The sequence below is a fragment of the Cavia porcellus genome, unplaced genomic scaffold (assembly GCF_034190915.1).
Source record: "Cavia porcellus strain 051 isolate PalLab524CR breed Dunkin Hartley unplaced genomic scaffold, mCavPor4.1 scaffold_12, whole genome shotgun sequence".
In the NCBI taxonomy this organism is placed as follows: domain Eukaryota; kingdom Metazoa; phylum Chordata; class Mammalia; order Rodentia; family Caviidae; genus Cavia; species Cavia porcellus.
Genome location: NW_026947495.1, coordinates 2,463,674 through 2,484,616, shown reverse-complemented (window position 1 = coordinate 2,484,616; position 20,943 = coordinate 2,463,674). Strand labels below are relative to the sequence as shown.

General features: G+C 41.1%; 1 protein-coding gene across 5 annotated transcripts in view; it reads right to left on the bottom strand.

The window, feature by feature from the left end:
* Slc39a11 (solute carrier family 39 member 11) overlaps positions 1 to 20,943 on the bottom strand; it is a 379,584-nt gene that overhangs the window by 223,705 nt on the left and 134,936 nt on the right. The gene's annotated exons all lie outside the window — the stretch shown is intronic.

Below are 20,943 nucleotides of genomic sequence, written 5' to 3'. Positions count from 1 at the left end.
CACAGTGCCTGACACCCACAACTTACAGGAGAAGAAGTTACTTTGGCTCACAGTTTCAGTGGACTCAGTCCATTGTTGGCTAGCTCCAAGGCATGACTATCATGATGAAAGAGTATAGAGGAGCAAAAATGCTTAGTTCATGTTGGCCAAGAAGAGCAGGGGAACAGTGCCAGAGCAGAAAGGGACAAGGGACCAGATGTATTACCCAAGGCTACCCCTTCATAACCTACCAGACGCATTCAAGAATGTCCTCCACCAATCCCTTAGGTAGATCTTCCTGGCCAAAAAGAAGGCAGTGAATAGAGAAACAAGATCACTCCAGGGAGAGTAGGTACTAGGCAAACACACGGGTTAATATAATGGGGAATGGTGGACTGTGATATGTAAGCTAATGTGTGAGGATAAAGACGAGCTAGCCAGAAGACCTGCATTCTATTCTGTGGGCACAGCTGAGAGAAATGAACTCAGTGTGCTTGTTTAATATAAAAGTCAATATGATTGGAGCCAAGTGACTGGAGGGGACGGGTATGAGCTCAGGCTAGAAAGGCAGCTTAGGGGCAGACCACACAAGGCTTGTGCACCAGGAAAAGGAGCTGGCCCGGTGCACTGTACATAGTTTCTCTTTCCCAGAGTCAAGCTCCCATTATACAAGCCCCAATGTATTCCGGACTCAAGCTACCTTTCTAGCATCAACTAACAGTTTACCATCCACTCCTTTGCTCCAGCCACATGAGACTTCTTTTCAACAAATACATTAAACTCATTCCTGCCTCAGGGCCTTTGCCCTCTGCATGTCCATGGCCTACAATGAATTCAAGGGGACTGAGCCACAGTATTCTGAAGCAACAGTGACAGGAGACTTTACCTCCAGACTGAGACTGAGACTTTATCTGGAGACGGGAAGCTCAGAACTGATTTACGTGGAAGACTGAAGAACTAGAAAGACAAGACTCCAGGTAAGCAAATTAGTAAAGGATTTATGTAGACAACCTCAACATGAGATGACATGGGCCAACCTAAGGGTACAGGGCAGAGGCTGGGAGGAGGAGTGAGCACTTAAGAGGTCTTCAAGAAGGAAAATCAAGAAGGCTGAAAAGATGCAGAATGCAGGACACAAAATACTCATGGGTGACATTTAGATCCTGACAGGATAGTTGATGGCTCCAATTAGCTACTGCCAAATGGCAGGAATACAGGAAGACAGATTGGGACAGTAAGAAATAAATCTGATTTTGCATCAGTTGAATCCACTGGACATGTCAATTTGGACGTTTCCAATAAGCAATGGGAAATATAGGGCTGGTGCTCAAGAAAGAGTTGTCAGTTATCTAATGGGATTTGGGATTCGTGGGTACTCTGTTGGTGGTAACTGGTGCTGGAGGTATGAAAGAGGGCACACAAACAGTGGAAAGTGGCCCAAGCAAAAGGAGGAGCTTTGCAGACAGTCAGGCTTTGGTTTGTCTTCTCATTTAGGCAAAAAAATAAGCAACTGAGCAAACAATCCCAGTGTCTTCACCTCTAGCCTGCGTAATTCTGTGATGTGGCCCTTCCAGATGTTTTATGAGTTTGGCCTTCACAATGCCTATAGAGGATCTAGCACAATCCCCAGCAAGTGGCAGCAGTTTCTCAGAGCCATCAAAGAAACAGTAGGACCTGGAGAAGGCAGGGTTCTTAAATCAGAGGAGGAAGTGATTACTAATACTACATCCATCCTGGAGGTTATGTTCAATGAGATCAGTACTGAGCAATGCGGGATCCTCAAATGCACAACTTAGCAAGGCAATGGAAGACCTGGAGAAGCTGAGCTGAAACAAGAACACTGAACGCTGGGGCAGGGCACCGAACTGGGACAAACTGACATGAAGAGGGCAGAAGCTGTGATCAGCATTGAGCATGATCTCACATCCCAGGCCTTACTGTATCATCTGTCTTACTGCTCTGACCCTGAGCTCTGCTCACCGTCCCTTTCCTGCCTATTTTTGGCAGCTACTCACAATGTAGACTTGTGAGACAATTGACCACCAGGAGTTTTCTCAGGTGTGCTTCTACGATGGGGGCAAAACAAAAACATATCACATCTGCTTTCTTCTTGTTGTTCTAGAGTAACAAAGCAGGAAAAAAATCATTCTAATATTTCCAGTTATTTCTAAAAAAAATCCTCATTTATACTCTGAATTCTAAAACATCTTTGACCATATTGCATACACGTTGGTATAAACTAGAGAAAGACAATGATGATGGAAAGGAGCAGTAAGAAAAAAATTACAGGGTACAGGATAAAAAAAGACTGCTTCTAATGGAATGGCTTACGGATCCTTATAAGCTGAATAAAGGAAAGCATGGTGGTAGATGCTTTCATAAATGTAGCAAAGGACAAAGCCAATTTTTGAGACAAGCTCCTTGCGGAAAGAGGGCAGAGAACAAATGAATCCTGCAGATGGGCAAGAGACTTGATTTCCTGTGAGGCAGCCAGACAGGAAGGAAAGGGGAAGACAAAGTCAAGATGAAGCTTTTAGCAAGAGGACAGAAAGTAGATGGAGGCTCTCAGGGAGGTGTGATTTGCTCAGTGAAATAGGAGACAGGTTCAGGTCGTTGAGAAGGAAGAGTCAAAAGATATTCATGAAGTTGCAAAGTGAAAAGAGGGGTAAAAATTTGGGCTTGTAACCGTGGGAAACAAACACCAGCACCGCTGGTGTGTGCTAAACACTTGCGATTTGTCAGACAAGGCTGCTCTAAGGTTAGGAACCCTGAACTTGATAACCCCTGTGGAACACTGGTGTTGTGTGCCATTTCTCCAGGAAACTAGAAGAACCAAGGAACTTGGTAGAAAAATCCCATGAACAGCCACATAATCTTCCATTCCACATTCTTTGAATGCCTCCTGTTCTCATGACAAGAGAAATTTTTAACTGCTAAAAAGTCTGAATATCCACAATGAAAAGTTAAAATATGTAGTTGCCAAGGAAAAAGAAATTCCTATATAAAAGTGCCTGTGGGAGCCTTTGGTGCCTGGTGGGTCTAGGTTTGGTTTTTGTCATTCTAAGCATTTTTCTTATTTTTGTTTTGCTTTGGTCTGGTTTGGTTTAAGTAGTAGAGTTGTCTTCACTGCTTTTTTAACTAGGAAGAAGTATATTTTCTTTTTATTTGGGATGTTTTGCTGTCCTGAACTGAGCTTCCAGGTCAGCTTCACTGTACCGAACCTTGGGAAGCTCTCATCACCATCTTGTATAATAATCATGATGTTTACTTTGTGCATCTTATGAGGTTTTAACTTTTGTGGGGCCTTATGTCCCAGGGAGGGACTGTCCATACCAGGGCCACCTAATTCCTAAAGACAGTGAAAAGAGTGAAGATTCTTTAAAGAGTGAGCCTCATTTGTAAGCCCACCTCCTTATCAAACCCGGCTACCCTTGCCTTCAATCAACTCAGGGCTGAGACCTAGTCAACCAGGGACAGCCCTGCGACCCAAAGCTACTGGACTCATCCAAGCCAATCAACCCTAAAATGCATCTCCTTGCCCCACCTGGCCTTGCTCCTTCTGAGTAAACTTCAAGGGAGGTATGGCCTTGCTGCCCCTCAGTCCTGTATTTTGCCTCTCAGGAGTTTCCTGTCTATGCCTGGCGTGCTATAGTGGTTAGGACATAGCACCAACTTGATTGGATTGGGAGCCTATTTGGGGGGTGGGTGGAGGACACTCTTGGATGTGTTTGGTGAGTTATGGAGGGGTGTCCTTGGGTAATATGTCTGGTCCCAGTCCTTTCTGTTTTGGCATTGTTCCCCTGCTCTTCCTGGCCAACAGGAACTAAGCTTTTTTGTTCCTTCACACCCTTCTGCCATAATATTTATGCCTTGGAGCCTGCTGATTATGGACTAAGTCTGCTGAAACTGTGAGCCAACTCAACCTCTCCTCCCATAAGTTGTGGGTGGCAGGCACTGTGTCTCAGCAATGGGAAATCTGATGAGCCATTCTCCATTTCCTTGGAAAATCTAAGTTAAAAATTTTCCCTTCAGTGGCCCTGGCATCTCCACGTTGTTAGCTCTATAAGGTAAGTTCCTGTGGGTACAAATGAGACATCCTACTCCCTCCTCACACAGACCTTTCTGGGCATCCTGTCGTCATGCATTGCCCTTACATGCTAGTACCTTGCTAATCCTAGTGGTGAGCAAGATCAGAGCTGGCCTGACAGCATCCACGTACCACAGGGGCCAGATGGCCCTGAGTATTGTCAGCCTGGAGCAGCTAACACCCCAGCAATCACACCTTTCTGACTGTTGTAACTAAAATATCCTTGAAGCCATTTTTTAAAAGTTTGCTAAGTAGACATTTTAAAGAACTCTGTACTTTCTCTTTGTGTAAATAAGAACAAGCCACCTACACCCACACAACCATATGCCAAAGTCTAGTGCTGTCTGATCAAACACACATCCATACATCTGCCCTTCTCCAGGAGTCCTCAAGCACACAGAGGAGATCTGGCCTTTCATTTCCCAGGAGAGGAAGACATGTAGGAGCTGTGTGTCTTTTCAAATGATGTAACTAAGGCTCGTCTCCAAGTCATCTTTCTCATCTTCTACACTGCCTACAGTCTCTAACTCAGACACTGATAAGTCACTGTGGTGTGATTCTATAACACCATTCAGGTCCCATTGAGTTATAGTTAGCAGGCCACAGTCATCACTCCAGAGAGAGTGGCCCTGTCTTCTCCAGCAGACTTTCTTGAGCAGCTCCATCTGGCCAGTCTCCTGTCTCCTCTCTGACCACCAGGAAGGTCTCTGATTAGATGAAGACTTAGGCGCCATAGGCGATCAAGGAGGGGGACAACACTGTCATCTGTGGATCAGAACAAAAAGACCCGTGAGCACTTACTTCGCTGAGCTCACAGGGGTGCCAGGTCATGTGAAGGACTTGGTGTCTTTATCTTTACACAAATGCATCAAGTCAGGCAATAACTCCAAAGTTTACTTAAACACCAAATGCTTCTGCTTTGGGCCAATGTCTTCTTAAACTGAAACAAAAGATTCCCCATCTGCACTACAGTCACATGTTTTCCTTCACCCTTGTCATGCCTAGGAATTTTATGGAGAATCTATTGGAAAATGTGGAGATGAGGATAGAAAACAACTAGCCAACCCCTATTATTGTAAGAATCCATATATAGGTGCCCTTTCCAGCTTATTTTCCCTTCCACTAACTGCTGGGTCTCACAAACCTACTGCTATTGTTTGGGTCATGAATGTGCCTTAAAAGCCCTAAAAGCCACATGTTAAAAGGATTGGTACCCAGGCCATTCCAAGAAGTGTGCATGAGAAGAAAGTAAGGAATTGAAGGCAACTGGCAGTGGAAGAATGACAAAGGGAAGGAAGAAACATTCCTACCAATCAGCCTCAGTTTTCCCAAACTCAACCTCTTAGAGCTGCATGATGCAAATGCCTCAGCTGTAACAGTACACTCACAGTCCGACAACAGTCATCAGTGGAATCAACAGCAGATGAGTGGAATCTGGGTTTCCATGCCCCCACGTGACTCGTCCTGGGACATGGTTCCATATTGTTCCTTTTATGACAGTGTACTCTTGAAATATTGGGGAAGGGAAGAAATATATGCTAAAGACCTTCTCTGCCAAACCTCAAAAAAGAAAAAACAGAAAAACAACCAGCCAAACAAACTAATATCATAAAGGTGAAGAGAGAGACAAACATGGGCAGTTGGAGATGCACAAGAGCCCACAAGTGGATCTTGCTTCCAGAAGTCAGGAAAAGGTCAAGAATCACCAACTCAAAGAATAAAGTTCAGAGTCCTGTGATCAACACCTGGGGTGCAGATGGATATTCAGGTTGACTGGGCGGTGCAGTCACCAGAGCTGCACCTCTGACATGCTGGCCACCCCCAGTGTCCTGTCAGGCATGCGAGACGAGCCTCAACCTCTTTTTCAGAGCACTCAGTTAACAAGGACAAACTCAATTGCAATGAACTTTAAGAACCTCTTCAAATACTTTTGTTGCTGTCAAATTTCTCTTCCCACATGACATTTGAGAGAAGTAGCTTGCAAACTAAAACTTGGGTTGTTTCTATTTAGGGAGACAGCAGTTTCAGTAAATTTGGCCTAAATGGCAGTTTTAAAAAGGGCTTTTCCTTTTTATGCTCTAAACAGTTTCTAAACTTTGGATTTCTATGCACACCAGGCATTGTCGGGTCCATTTTAGATAAATGGAAATACATCAAGGATAAAGGGAAATGCTCTTCCCTACCCCATGACCTATCCACAACACAATAGCCAAGGCAATCCTCTGAAAATGTAAGTCAAGCCACATTCAAATCCCCGAGTGGCTTATTGCAACTCTCAGCACAAAAGCCAGCATCTTGCTATGATTTCCAAGGGTTTAAGTGATGTGGCCCCAAATCATTTCCCTCCTCCAATCTCTTAAACCACATGGATGTCAAGCACTGTGTTAATCCTGTTATATATTTTACTTGATTCTTAGTGGAAGAAATATTATTACAGGTACTGAACTAGCATTAGGAGTGAGAGCATTGGTGCAATTCCAAGAAAAGTTCAAACCAGGTCTATTTGAGCACCTCCACATTGGCACACCAACATAGATACGGCTGTTACCACAGATGCCTCATAGCCAAGTGCAGGACAGGAACTTCTAAAAAGCAGCTATACAAGGAAACAGATAAGTAATTAGATATGGATATCAAATAATCACAAAAGTGCCCAGCTTGCACCTGCAGCAATACTTCAAACAAACTTCTGGAAGCCCAGAAGAGAGTTTCATGCTTATCATTCTAAGGAGCATATGCTTCTCCATCCTACAACCCTTTCTCACTTCAATAAACAGCTGCTTAAGTGGAATTTAATGATCCAAAGCAAGCAGCAATCTTGGTTGAAATGTTTTAGGGATAAAAGGTGTTGTCAATCCTAAAATGTATGCTTTCCAACCACCATATTAACCAAAGAAAGTCTCAAGAGAGTGGAGTGTAGATGTGCATATAAGAACGTAGGTGACATCATGGAGAGAAGGTGGGAAAGATTTGGAGGAAAATGCACCCCTTTCGCTGGCTATCTTCACAAACAGGTATACCCCTTCTCAAGGAGATTCTCATAAGAAAGATCCTCCAGCACACAAACTGAAAGATAGGTCCCCAAGAAAGTGATTAAGACTCCCTCTCCCAAATTCTGCACATCTGCAGCTGTGGTATTACCAACCTGTTCCTCTTGTTTTATATCTAGCACTAAATAGGCCTGGGGGAGATGTTCACAATTCCTCCCCTTTGCTGCATCAAAGGACAAGATTATGATAGTCTAAAGACCCTCACCGGCTTGATTTTCAATTCTAGAATCAAGAAACATTTCATTCCATCAAATAAAATAAATGTTTTTGTGAGTTAAAGTAGGAGTTTGGTTTTGTACATAGGAAAAGGCTAAAGAAAGCAAAAACCAAACTTTTGGTTGGTTAATATCAGATTACCTTTTCTGCACAGGGATTAAGGTGGTGGTGGGGGGACTCTGTGATCATACAAATGGAAATGTGGGTGTTCTCCTACTAAACTCAGTTTCTTAGGGCAGATAAGGAAACTAATTTCTGCTTGGCGACATAGACCTTTAACATGAGTGACTTCGTTTTTATTTTTAGCCTTGTCTGTTGGAGCCTAGAGCAGCGGTTTAGTCCAAGACAATGGTTTCCTGCACTTTTATTTTAATGGCTGTTTGGTTGACATATCCCCTCATAATGCCACATAATTATATAGACAGCAGGTCCCCTTGATTTTCCTACCCATTGTCAGCACGGGACTTACAGCTGCTTGGGGCCAATGGAACAAAAGTGATCATCTGTGATCAAGAAGCACAATTTGTATTGAAATATGTCATACTGGGCTGGGGATTTAGCTCAGCGGCATAAGCACCTGCCTTGCAAACCTGTGGTCATGAGTTCGATCCCTGGTACTGGTGAAAATACAGGAAAAAAAAAAAAAAAAAAAAAGAAATATGCCATACTTATCCATACCTCCCTTCCAGGGAGAAGATTTTTATATCTGCACTTGGACTTCCAGGGTTGCTGGGGAAGCCAAGTATATTTCTATGCACAATATCAAGCTTTGGGCAATAGACTATAGGTCGATACGAATGCACCATATTCAAGCAAATGCAACTACTGTTCTCTACTACTACCACCACTATCCCCACCCCCTAATACTGGAGACTGAACCTAGAACCCTCTACCTGAGCTACTTCCCTCATCTTTTTTTATTTTTTTTATTCTGGGTCTTGTTAAATCGCTAAATCGCCCCAGCTAGACTCAGATTTGTGATCCTACTCCCAGAGTTCGGGGATTACAGGCATGCACCACCAAACCCAGATTCTGCCAGGTTTTTATTCCTCCCTTCCACCATAACACTGGGCATGTCTTTCATACAGGCTGTGTCTACAGCCTGGGACCCAGAAGAATAAAACAAATGGAGTACAGATACAGCCAGTCTAAAGCTTGCACATTATTTAAAAGCAAAATAAACCTTAATGATTGTGAACCACTTCAATATGAGAGTTGCTTGTTATAAGGCAATGTTAGCTCACACAGCCTGTTACACTCAGATAAATGAGGTCAACACTAAAATTCTTGACAGCTTGTAATGGAATGAAAGGAATATTCCTGGAGTCCCACAAGAGACCTCACGCCTTTCAAGCCTCATCTTTCCTGGGAAGGAGCCTGAAGGCACAACTTTCTCTGTATAAATGCTTCTTAAAATTTTGAGTAAATTCCATCATCTGAGTGAGTCACCTAACAGTGAAAGTTAATAAAGAAAACAAAAAATCCAAAGTACAATTTTGTTTATTAACCAGTCATGCTTTAGACAACAAATATATCTAGAGTTCTCTTCTCTTTCACTGCATCCTGACTGTAGACTCTTCATTATCCTTGACAGTTTTGGAGACCAGAAGTCTCGCAGAAGCCACGAAGTCCAAACACACATGGGAAAAAAATCCTAGCAACACAGCATCAGGGACTGGGCTTGCCTCATAAGGTCCTCTCCCTTCTACTGAGAGAGCAGAGACAAGTAAATGGAAGGCCACTCTGGTCTGGAATAATTATTTTGAAAGCTCAGGGGAAGAAGATCATTTTAGGAACATTGTTAAGTGATGTCCAATTATACTCATACACACACAAAAAAACAAGACTGCTTTTGATTTTGAACTTGGATTGTAAGTCAACCCTGAGATTCCTAATAAACTTGGAAAGCCTTTGGAATAATACAATTATATTAGTTTATTTTTTCCTTCCTATAACAAACACCCAAGTGTAGGTACTCAATCAAGAAAAGAGGTTTCTTTAGTTCACAGTTGTGGATGTTGAAAGGCCCTGATGGGCTGAATATATCCTTTTGGCCTCTGGGATTTTGAAAATCTCTTGGCTTGGTCACAAAACATGGCAAAGAAGCAAAAGAAGAGCTGGCCACATGTAGAAGAGGACTGGCACATGGGATGACCTTGCTTAGTAACAACCCACTCTCTGAAGAATTAACTCACTCCTGAGACCAGCACTGATCCTTTCCAAGGGCAGTACATTGACCTTGCCTCTTAAAGATTTTACCACCACAGTACTACCACAATAGGTCCCAAGCTTCCAGTGCATGAACTTTGGGGAACACATCACACTGCATCCAAACCACAGCAGCCACTGTGCTAGGCTGGCCACACCCAAGGAGCCCTAGCTCAGGATTCAGATAAACTGCATCTTATGTGTTCACTTACCAGCTTTATTCCTTTTTAGCTGGTTACTATTTTTTACTTCAAAGGCACTCCTTAGAATGGAGTTCAGGAACATGAGTAAGCTTTAGTGGCTTTTTCTGGCTCCAGACTCTATAGGACACCAGGAGTCTGGGCTAAGATAAAGAGCAGACTAAAGCTGTCTGGTAACAGGTGAATACCCACTGGCCCAGCCTAAGAGTTGCAAGATGGAAGAGACAATCTATCCTGATTGCACAGCATTTCAATTAAAAACAAACAAACAAAAAGCCACAAAAAGAGTACAGCAGCCTCATGATCCTGTCACCTTCCAAACACAAGAGACTTTGGGAAACAGTATAGATCTAAATTGCATTTATTTGAGCTCAGGGAATAGAATACAGTTACAAAAAGTTGCATCCAGAGAGTTAGGTAAGAGACAAGAATGGTCATGATGAAGAGAGAAGCCAGCAGGTGTGACAAAAATGAAGACTGAGAATCTCATAACCAAAAAGTCTGGACGACACCTTTGGAAAAAAAAATTGAGCTTCTAGTTTGTAGAAGCCCTAACATTTGTTATTTATTTTGTTGTCGTGCTTCTAGTCTGCACCAAAATGGTCCCACAGACAGGACCTCTGGCTGCATCCAAGCCTCCCTACTGCCTGATTTTCAAGTGTAATCACAAGAGTGAAACGTTTGTAAGATGGAGGTGCGATGAAAAGAGGGTCACGTACCTCCAGGTATCACCAAGTATCTGCAGACCCCACACAAAGCAATAAGTGGGCTTTACTCAATCTCACTGAGTGCCAGGCCCTGTGCCGGGCCAGTCCTTAACACTCAGAAATTGGGAGTAAAATGAACACAAACTCACTTAGGGGTACTTTTCTGGAGAGATGGTCTCCCATGTGGCTCTTAGCCAGGGAACCGGCAAGATGGCAGCAAGCCCATAGAGAACAACACAGACCCCTTCCTCTCAGCAGACCCAGCCTGGCCATGATCAGTGTCCCCATAAGCAGGATCTCAGCTAGGATCCAAGCTCCTTGGGTCTGGCGTCCTTGTGTGAGACCCAGCCCACTCTGCTTAGCTGCTCCTTTAGGGATATCCCGCTGGGAGGTTCTTTCACTCACTGTCACATTGATTAGCAGTTGTCACAGGCACTTAGTGGCTAAGGACCAAGATGCTACGCAATCATTTTACAGGACATAGCTCCCACCAAGAAAACAAAAAGGTTGTCATGCCCCAAATGCCTATAATCCAACAGTGGTGGTTTTCATTAGTGCCGGTGTGATCTCAGACAAGCACAGATCAAGCAAGGCAGCTGCTCTAAGGATGACAGGATGGAAGCTGTCATATGAGATCAAATAAGTAAGAACTGAGTAGCACCTAGACAGACAGACTGCCATCAAAAGATCAGATACCTGATGTTGAGTCAACTTTTTCATTTAATTTACAACTTCTCAATCACTGAAATTTCACATTCTAACCTTGAAGCTGAAACCCAGTTTCTTAAAGGGAGCCAGATAGGAATTAAAGCTCTTGGATTGTCATAGCAAATGATCCCCTCCTAGCTACTCCAATGGTGCTCAGGGGGACTCAAGGCCCTTAGAAATTTCTGTGATGTACCCTACAAGCAAGATCATGGTCATTTAGTTTACAGCAGATATTGTGGGGTTGGGGATATAACTCGGCAGTGTAACACCTGCCTGATAAGCATGAGGTCATGAGTTCAATTCCCAGTACCCCAAAATAACTACATACATACATACAAAGAAGATATTGTGCTCAGAAAATAAGACACATCATGGTATTTAATGTATGGTACTAAAGAATCCCCTCCAGAGGAAAGTTATGTGCTTACTGCAATGTACCAGGGAAATGAAATACAGAAATCTATGTCAGTTTACAGAATAAAATAGAGGACAAGGGTAGGAAGAAAGGAAAAAGAGGCAGAGGAAACAGAGCTCATAAAGTTCCTCCTAGAACTCTCTTGCCCAGACTTTCAGAATGTATGTTCTGAGTCAAAATGCCCTATTCTGTGGGTCAAGATGTAATCATCAAACTTTTCTTTGTACAGCCCTCTGTACTGAGCATTTTAAGCCAGCTTTGGGAGCCTTGTGAATTCCCAACAGCCGGCCAGCAGGAAAGCCAAGGGCAGCTTATTAGTTCTGGGAGAGCCATTTCAATTACATCCTGGTTGTCGCCTTCTAAACATTCCACTAGCAAGAGCTTTACTTCACCAGCTCAACCTGAAATCTGCTGAGCTGCAGGACTGCTTAATTCAATCACTGGCCAAGACAGGCTCTGAAGTCTTGGTCAGATAATAGGATCCGGTCACATGCCAGCACAGAGGTGATATCCTGAGCCCTACTGCTCTTTTTCAACCCCAAAAGGAATATGGGGGCAAAGGGAAGAAAACAGCACAATTAAAAATCTCCAAGTTGAATCATGTCAGAACCTCAGACCTAAAAGGAAAATTAATAAGGAAAAGCTTTATTCCTGGCTGAGACAGACACAGAAGAAGCACCTGCTCCTTGATACTAAGTAGATAATGACTTTAATCAAACTGGCTGGCTGAGGGGTGGGTTGGCAGATTGTCACGGAGGTGCTGAGAAGGATAATTTCAAGGAGAAGCCATGCTGTATGACAAATCTCATGGATCTCCAGGCTCACTGTTTCCACCCCAAATGAATAGCAGGGGCTCTAATGATAGCTCACTCTGATGAGTTTAATTAGCACTGCAATCTAATGGGCCTTTGCTTTGCAAATCTAGCCCAAAGCAAAGGCCTGGAGGAGAACTTTATCCAGATTTAATCTTCCAGAAGAAAAGCACCTCCAGGGTAGAATCTATTCACACAGATCCAGACAGAGAGGAAAGAAAGGGCCTCAGAAGAGCTTTTCCATTACTACTGCCATCAGGAGCTATTGTCTAGGGGCTGAAAATGGAGCCACTGGGGCCCAATGGAGCCCATGAGCACCCTCCAATGAGCAGCCTGTGCTAGGGAGTGCAGGGGACACCAAGGAACTTTATTCTGATCTCAGAGAAAATGGGAAAGAAGCAAACCACTAAGGAAAGAGACAAAGAGATGTGCAGCAAAAGAGAAATGGAAAAACAAAAGAAAAGAGGCAAGATGAATAGACACATTAACTAAGTAGAGGAGCACTGGTAGGCCTTGGAGTAGAAGGGGAAAAGTTACCATGGCGACACCTTACAAAAAACACAGGCCTTACAGAGAAGGTATCTGCAGCTTCCAGTGCGCCTGCCTGCTCTGTGCCTAACCTCCTAGAAGAGATGCCTTGAAGCCTGTAGCTATGCCTCTGTAACTCAAGGCCCAAAACCTTAAACAAGGACCCACTCTCTGTTCATCCACTTCCCTGGATTTTAATATCACATGTGCCCCTGTGAGCCACTCAGAGCAGGCTTGGGAGCCCAGGACTCAAGTGTATTGCCCATTCTCCCAGGAGCCTTAGAAGACTCACAGGGCAAGGTATACAAAAGCCTATATTTCCACACTCCCCAGGAAGCCCCAGTACAACTTTCCTGAGCATTGGTCACGAAGGCTCTACTTGAATCCTCTGGGGACACAGGGCTTAATCCACTGCATGACTCAAATCTTACAACTTCAACTTTCACTCTGTGGTTTTAGGCCTTACTCTACCTTCTGAGCAGCAGAAAGAGAGGAATGAACAAAATACACTTGGATACTGGGGAGCCCTGAACTCATTGTTACTGTCACTTGCCTGACTCCCCTCCTGATCTTCACCACACACATACATGTTATATCATTGGTTCTATTTTTTGCATTATTATTAGTATATTTTTTCTTAAACACACATTTGTGCTTCTTTAATTTCTTTATGGATCTATCTCTCTGCCCAGCGGCCTCTTCCTCCAACTTAGAAATAATCTGTTCTTTTACAGGATGGATCCCCATCCCTACACTGTTCCAAACCTAAATGCTATGCATCTCACTGGGCACCTTTAGAGCACTGCATACACGGATGTGACCAATGACTGGAAAACTCGTAACCATGCTCAAAATCTCTCTGTATTTTTCATTATAGGCAGCAAGAGTCCTTCAGTCTGAGCCAAGGAAGTCCCATATCTAGACTCCCTTAACTCTTTGGCCACTTTAAGGATTATTCAAACAGATCAACTAACATAAACTGAGGAACTACAATACACCAACCACTATTCTATGCATGTTACACAAAATAGCAGTCAGGTTGCTCAGAAACTTCCAGGTTTTGCAGTTACTAAGAAGCCAATTCAGAATTCAAATGCAGTAGGTCTGACTCTGGTATTCATTCCAATATTGTAACATTTCCAAAGAGTGACAACTTTCAAGAATGAAACACTTACTTTTCAAACATGGATGGATACCTCTCATCTACCAAAACCTGCAGGTAACAAAACATCGCACTTCATCGTGAAAGACTGAATGTTTCCCCCAACATCAGAAATAAGAAGGGAATAACTGTTCACCACTGCTCATCAGTCAGAGGTGGTGTAATAAGGCAAGAAAAAGGAATAACAGCAAAAAGAATGGAAAACAAGAACTGAAACTGTAATTTTTCACAGATATGAAATATAAAGTTCCAAAATTGTACTAAAAAGTATCTTAGAATGATTAATGTCCTTAGTGAAGTGACAGGATGCAAGAGTAACACACAAAAATCAATTATAATTCTCCATACAAGCAAGGAACAATTAGAAATCAAAATGTAAAATACAGCAGCACTTATGCTACTACATAAAATGAGATTACATACAGGTATGAATCTAACATAATGTGTAGAGTAGGTATGCTAGAAATCGTAAAAGATAGGAAAAGAAAAAGATGTAAATGAACAGAGAGAGATACATTCACAAAATGAAAAACTAATATTTAATATAAAAATGCTGGTTTTCTCCAAACTCATTTACAGATTCAATTGAGTTCCAGTCAAAATCCCATCATTTATAGATAATGGCAAACTGATTCTAAAATGTATACGTCAATTTAATGAAATTAGAATAACCAATACAGTTTCCCAGAAGAGGAGCCGAGTGGGAGTACATAAAATAAGATTTCAACATTAATGTAAATGTATAGTAATCCACAGAGGGTAATTCTGCTAAAGTATAAGTCAAGAAATGAGAATAGAAAACCTAAAACCAGACCCACTAAAATATGGTAAATTAAATTTTACAAAGGCATAAAGCAATGCAATGGAAAAAGAATAGTTTCTGTTTTTGTTTTGTTTTTTTCAACAAATGGTGCTGGGGCAATAGAATTTCCATATGAAAAAAATCTGAAACTTGAATTCTAACACTGATTTTCAAAAACAACTCAGAATACATCATTGACCTAAATGTAAAAATATAAAACTTTTAGAAATTAACATAAGAGAAAATTTTGTGATCTTGGGTTAAGCAAAGGAGTCACAAGGGCCTTGCAAATGCATGCTGCTAAATAAAGGAAGCAGACCAAACAGCATCCTTACAGCCTAACCTACAAAAGGAAAAAACACTGACATGTTGAACTTCACCAAAAGTAAGAATTTTTGTTTGGTACAGGAACAGTTAAGGTCAGCCACAGGACAGGAGAAAACAAAGGAAAACACGAATGTGACAAAGGATGTGTATCCAGAATATTTACAAAGAACTCTTCAAATCCTACCATAGAAACACAAACATTTAAAACATAGATGAAAGATTCTGACACCAGAGAAGATGTACAGATGGCAAATGAGGACAGGGGAGAATGCCAACCATCAGCAGGCATTGGGGAAATACAGATTAAAGTCACAAAACATGGTCACACTCATTAGAATGGCTACGGTTTAAATACAAACAACAGGCTGAGACTGCAGGGCTGGCGAGGACCTGAAGCAGCCAAAGCTCAGATGGGATGTAGGAACTACTGAGGCAATTTGGAAAGCAGTTTGGATGTTTCCTATAAAGTTAAACATACACTTATCACATGGCCCAGAGATTCCACTCCTAAATATTTATCCAGGAGAAATGAAAACTTACATTTACACAAAACTTGTGTGTTTAGAAATGAAAACTTACATTTACACAAAAACATGTGTGTATAGATATATATAGGTATATATCTATACACACATATATAATAGCAACATTATTCATTATTGCCTCAAACTTGAGAACAGCACAGAGGTCTTTCAGTTTGTGCAAGAACAAATAACACATGGTATAATCCATACAGTGGACTACAACTCAGCCATAAAAAGGAATAGCTACTGACACAACACAAGGGCTCTCAAATGCATGTGGCTAAGTGAAGGAAAACAGACCCAAAAGCTATGCAGTGTACCATTCGGGGAGGGCACAAACTACAGTTAGCAGAAAGTAGCTCCCAATTTACCACGGCTCAGTCAACAAGGTGGGGTAAGGTTCACGACAAGGGAACAGCCCAAGGGAATGCTGGGAGATAACGTAACTGTTCTGTACCCCGATTCTGGTGGTGGTTACATCACTGTGCACTTTTTACAGCTTAAACAACTGTACACAAGACAGTTTTACTGTTCACAAATTTTGAAAAATATTCTTACTGATCATCACCTGAGGCAATCATATGGGTACTCTTTTTTAATTTTTATTTTTATTAGTACATGTTTACAGTACACAATTATTATACTTACCATGTCGAGTTGGTGATGCACATAACACATCTTCACCTTTTCATCAGCTCCTTCCTCTGTTCTCCCTTTTGCAAAAGATCTCTCTCTGTTTCCTGTTATCTGTCTTTTTAATTTGCTCTTTGATTTACATTTTAGGTTTCTCACATAAAAGAAATGTGACATTTAAGCTTATGTGTCTGATTTAGTTCACTTAACATTATGGTCTCAAGGACCATACTTTCCTACAAATAACTAGAATTGATCCTTTTTTTATGGCAAAGTATAAATCCACATTCTCTTTATCCATTTATCTGACCATGGACATATAGGCCACTTTCAAGATCTAGCTGTTGTGAACTGTATTACTATAAACATGGGTATACATGTGTCACTGTAATATGATATCTTTAACTCTTTGGGGAAGATACTTAGAAGAGGAAAAGGTGGGTTGAATGGAATTTCTAGTTTTAGTGTTTTGAGGAATCTCCATCCTGCTTTCCACACTGGTTGTACTAATTTATATTCCTACCAACAGTGTAGGATTCCTTTTCCCCTGCAGTCTTGCCAGTGTTTGCTGTTATTTAACTTCTTCATGTAGGCCATTCTTTCTGGAGTAAGACGGAACCTCAGTGTTGTTTTAATTTGCATTTCTGTACTGGCTAAAGATATTGATCATTGTTTCATAAATTTATTGGCCATTTGTACTTCTGAGGGGAGTCTCTTCATTTCAGTTGCTCAATTGTTGATTGGGTCTTAATTTTGGGAGTTGTTTATATAGACTTGATGTTATTACTCTGTCTAAGGAATACCTGGCAAAAAGTCTTTTCCATTCTATAGGTTGTCTCTTGATGTTGTTCTCTTTGCTGTGCAGCTGTTTATTTTGATAGGATCCAATTTCTTGATTTGCTGTTATTTCTTATGCAATTAGAGTTCTGTTCAGAGAGTTCTTGCCTATATAAGAGTTTTACCTATTATATCTTCCAGCAAATTGTTTTTGTTTTGACATTGAGACATCTGACCCATTTTTAGTTTAGTTTAGTACATGGTGAGAAATATGGGGCTAGATTCAAACTTTGACATATGGACAGTTTTCCTGGCATCATTTATTAAAGGGGCTATCTTCCTTCCAGCCTATGTTTTTGGCTGTCTTGTCAAAGATCAGACGGGTGAATGTCCAGGGTTGTTTCTGCATCCTCTACTCTGTTCCCTTGATCTTCATGTCTGTTTTTAGGCTACTTCTATGCTGTTTTTATTCCTGTGCCTTTGTGGTGTAACTTGAGATTTGAGATTATGATGTCCCCTGCTTTGCTTTTGGTTCCCTGGATTGCTTTTGCTATTCTTTGTCTCTCCTGGTTCCATATAAATTTTAGGATTTTTTTCTCTAGTTCTGTGAGAAATGCTGCTGGCATTTGGATTGGGATTCATTAAATATGTATATTGGTTTTGGAAGTGTGGTCATTATGGCTGTATTATTTCTACTTAACCAGGAACTAAAGATATCTTTCCATTTTTTGATGTTCTTTTTGATCTCCTTCAGAATATTATAGTTTTCATTGTAGAGGTCTTTCACTTCCTTGTTTACATTAATCCCTAAATTCTAATTTTCTTTGGTGCTACTGTGAGTGGTACTATTTCCCTAAATTCTTTCTGGGTGAGTTCATATTGCTGTATGTTATGGATTAAAAACTGGTAGTCAACTTAATGCCAGCTGTATTATATCAGCACGGTGCTGAGCGTAGATGGCCCACCTGAGGAAAGTTGCTAGCATAAATAGAGATGTGGAGAAGATGAGGGAGGCATTGTGGATTACTCTAAGTATTGCTGTTTGAGCTGTAGGTTCTCCTGGAGAAGCTCTGGTCCTCACATCAAGCATTGCTTCCTGGCTCCGGAAGGAAGACTTGTGCCATGGTCTCCAGGATGAACTCATCATGCTGGCTTCCTGGCATGTATTCAACTGTGCTTATTGTAAGAGGAGCTCAGGGCTTCTGTGTCACTGAGGATGCTTTTCAGGACAGCCCTGGTCTCTGTTGTGTGACTTCTTGGCTCCAGCATAGAACCTACCAGCACAGCTCCTTCACCCACTGGCATAGACCTTCTAGCTTCCACTGCTGATCTTTGGGACTTCCCAGCATGGATTCATAAGAGACTGATGTGAGCCCTTCTTGTGGACTTCAGACCTCCAGTTGGACTCATGGGAGACATGGTCGTGAGCTCTGGGTCTTCATCTGGACTCGTGTGGGATTCAGGCCCTTGGGTAAATATTCTATGTCATTAGTGTTATGGATCAATTTCCCGCATTTTCTTGTTAACTCTGGGTCACCATCATAAAAATAGTATTATAAACTCCATGTCCTGATTCGAATTATTCTCTGTACAACCCCTGACTACAACACTGTGCAAGAATGCTATTAATTTCTGTGCGCTGATTTTGCATATGAATATATTTCTTAATTTGGTTATTAATTTTAAGTGGTTTTTGGTGGAGTATTTTGGGTCTTCTCTGTATAGAGAGGATCTGTAAATAATGATACTTTGACGTGTTCCTTTCACATGTGTGTATAAGTGTGTATGTGGGTGTGTATATATATATATATATAATTTTTATTTCTTTCTCTCAATTGCTCTGGCTAATGCCACAAGTACCATATCTAACAAGAGTGGTCACAGATTCTTGTCTTATCCCTGATTTTAGAGGGAAAGCTGTCAGCTTTTAATGGTGGTGATAGGTTTATTATAAATGGTTTTTATCAGATTGCAGTAAGGTACTTCTACACCTATTCAACGATTTTTTTTTTACATCATGAATGAAAGTTGAATTTTGTCAAAGGTTTGTTCTGTGCCTATTGAGATGATTGTGTGATTTTTTTCCTTGCTTCTGTTTATGTAATGTATTATATTTGTTAATTTGTGTATGCTGACCTCTTGTATGCTGTGACTACTACTTGGTCATGACACACAATCTTGGGGATTTGGTGCATTCTCTTAACAAGCTTTTTTGTTGCTGTTGAGCTTTTTGAGTCTATATTCATTAAAGAGACTGACCTAGCAGCAGGTGCATCAGGGAGAAAACAAGTCAGCATCTCCTGAGATAGAGCCATTTTGGAACTTTGGGGGCTGAGAAAGAAAGCAACACACTGTCCTTCCTCATAAGCAGTGGTTTTGGAGCAAGCAGTGGATGCACCAAGAAGAGAACAAGTCAGTGTCTCCCATGAGCCTACCAGAACGTGGACTGAGAATCAAATATCCCATCCTCCCTATCCCCAACCCACTATCAACTGGATGGTGTCGAGGACAGCCAGAGTTGATAGCAACTAAGACAAATAAAACAACTAAATGCTTGTATTGTTGGGTTGATTATGCTGACTTTGGACCAGAGGTCTGAGCATCTCTTGGGAGGATGACAGTATGCAATATAGCAAATATAGAGGATTTCCTTCTATCTTCTCTTCGAAGGCAAATACCATTTTCTCTGTTTTGCTTTGTTCTAAATGTTTTTGCTCTACTCAATATTCTGTTTTGATAGGTTTATAATGTTATGGTTTTGGTTTGATTTTGTTATGTCTGATTGAATGGACAACTATTGTGAAGATAACAAAATATATTATGGTATGTTCTTATATACAGTAATAGATACACCTGTGACTGTTATCCCAGTATCCTGCTCTGAAGTTCTGTATCAATTTCATTGCATTGTCTCAACTGGCTTTGTTCTGTCTTGTTTTGTTGTATTTTACTACCTTCCAAATAAAAAAATAAAGGTATGGGCAGCTAGTTTGAAGACAAGAGGCATTATGGTAACCATTGTTGATTTCCTATTATCTTGTTTTGAAATCCTGTATCGCCTATACTGCCTTGTTTTGATTGGCTTTATTCTATCTTATTTTGCTTGGTTTTACTCTAAAATAAAAATTTTTTTAAAAAAGGAGGTTGACCTGCTGTTCCTTTTAGTTTGATCCTGTCTGGTTTTGGAATCTGGGTAATACTAGCTTCTAGGAATAACTCTGGGAGTACTGCTTCCCTTTCAATTTCATTAGCATTTAAAGAGTATTGCCATTAGATATCCCCTGAAGTAGTTGTGGTATTCAGTGATGAATCCATCATGTCTTGGGCCTTTCTTTATTGATATTTATTACAGCTTTATTTCATCATCTGCTATTATATTATTCAGGATTTTTAATCATCTCAGTTTGGTTTGGTAATTCATATGTATCTAGGAAGCTAGCCATTTCTTCAACCAGTGTTTGGTACATATGTGTTTATAACTGTTAATTCTTTTTTTCTCTTAACTATTATATAGTGATCTTTTTTTGTCTCTTCCGATCAGTTCTGGCCTGAAATCTACTTTGTCTGAAAAGAGAATAGCTACTCCTGCTTGTTTGGGGGTTCCCTTTGCATGGAATATTGTTTTCCATCCTATGATTTTTAGCCTATAAATTTCTCTTTGGATGAAATGAGTGTCTTATAAACAGACGTACTGTTGGGTTTTATTTTTGATTGGTTCTGCCAATCTTGGTTTTTTGCTTGGGCAACTCTCATTCACATTGAGAATTACTACTGAAAAGTATTGACTTATTCCTATCATTGCATCATT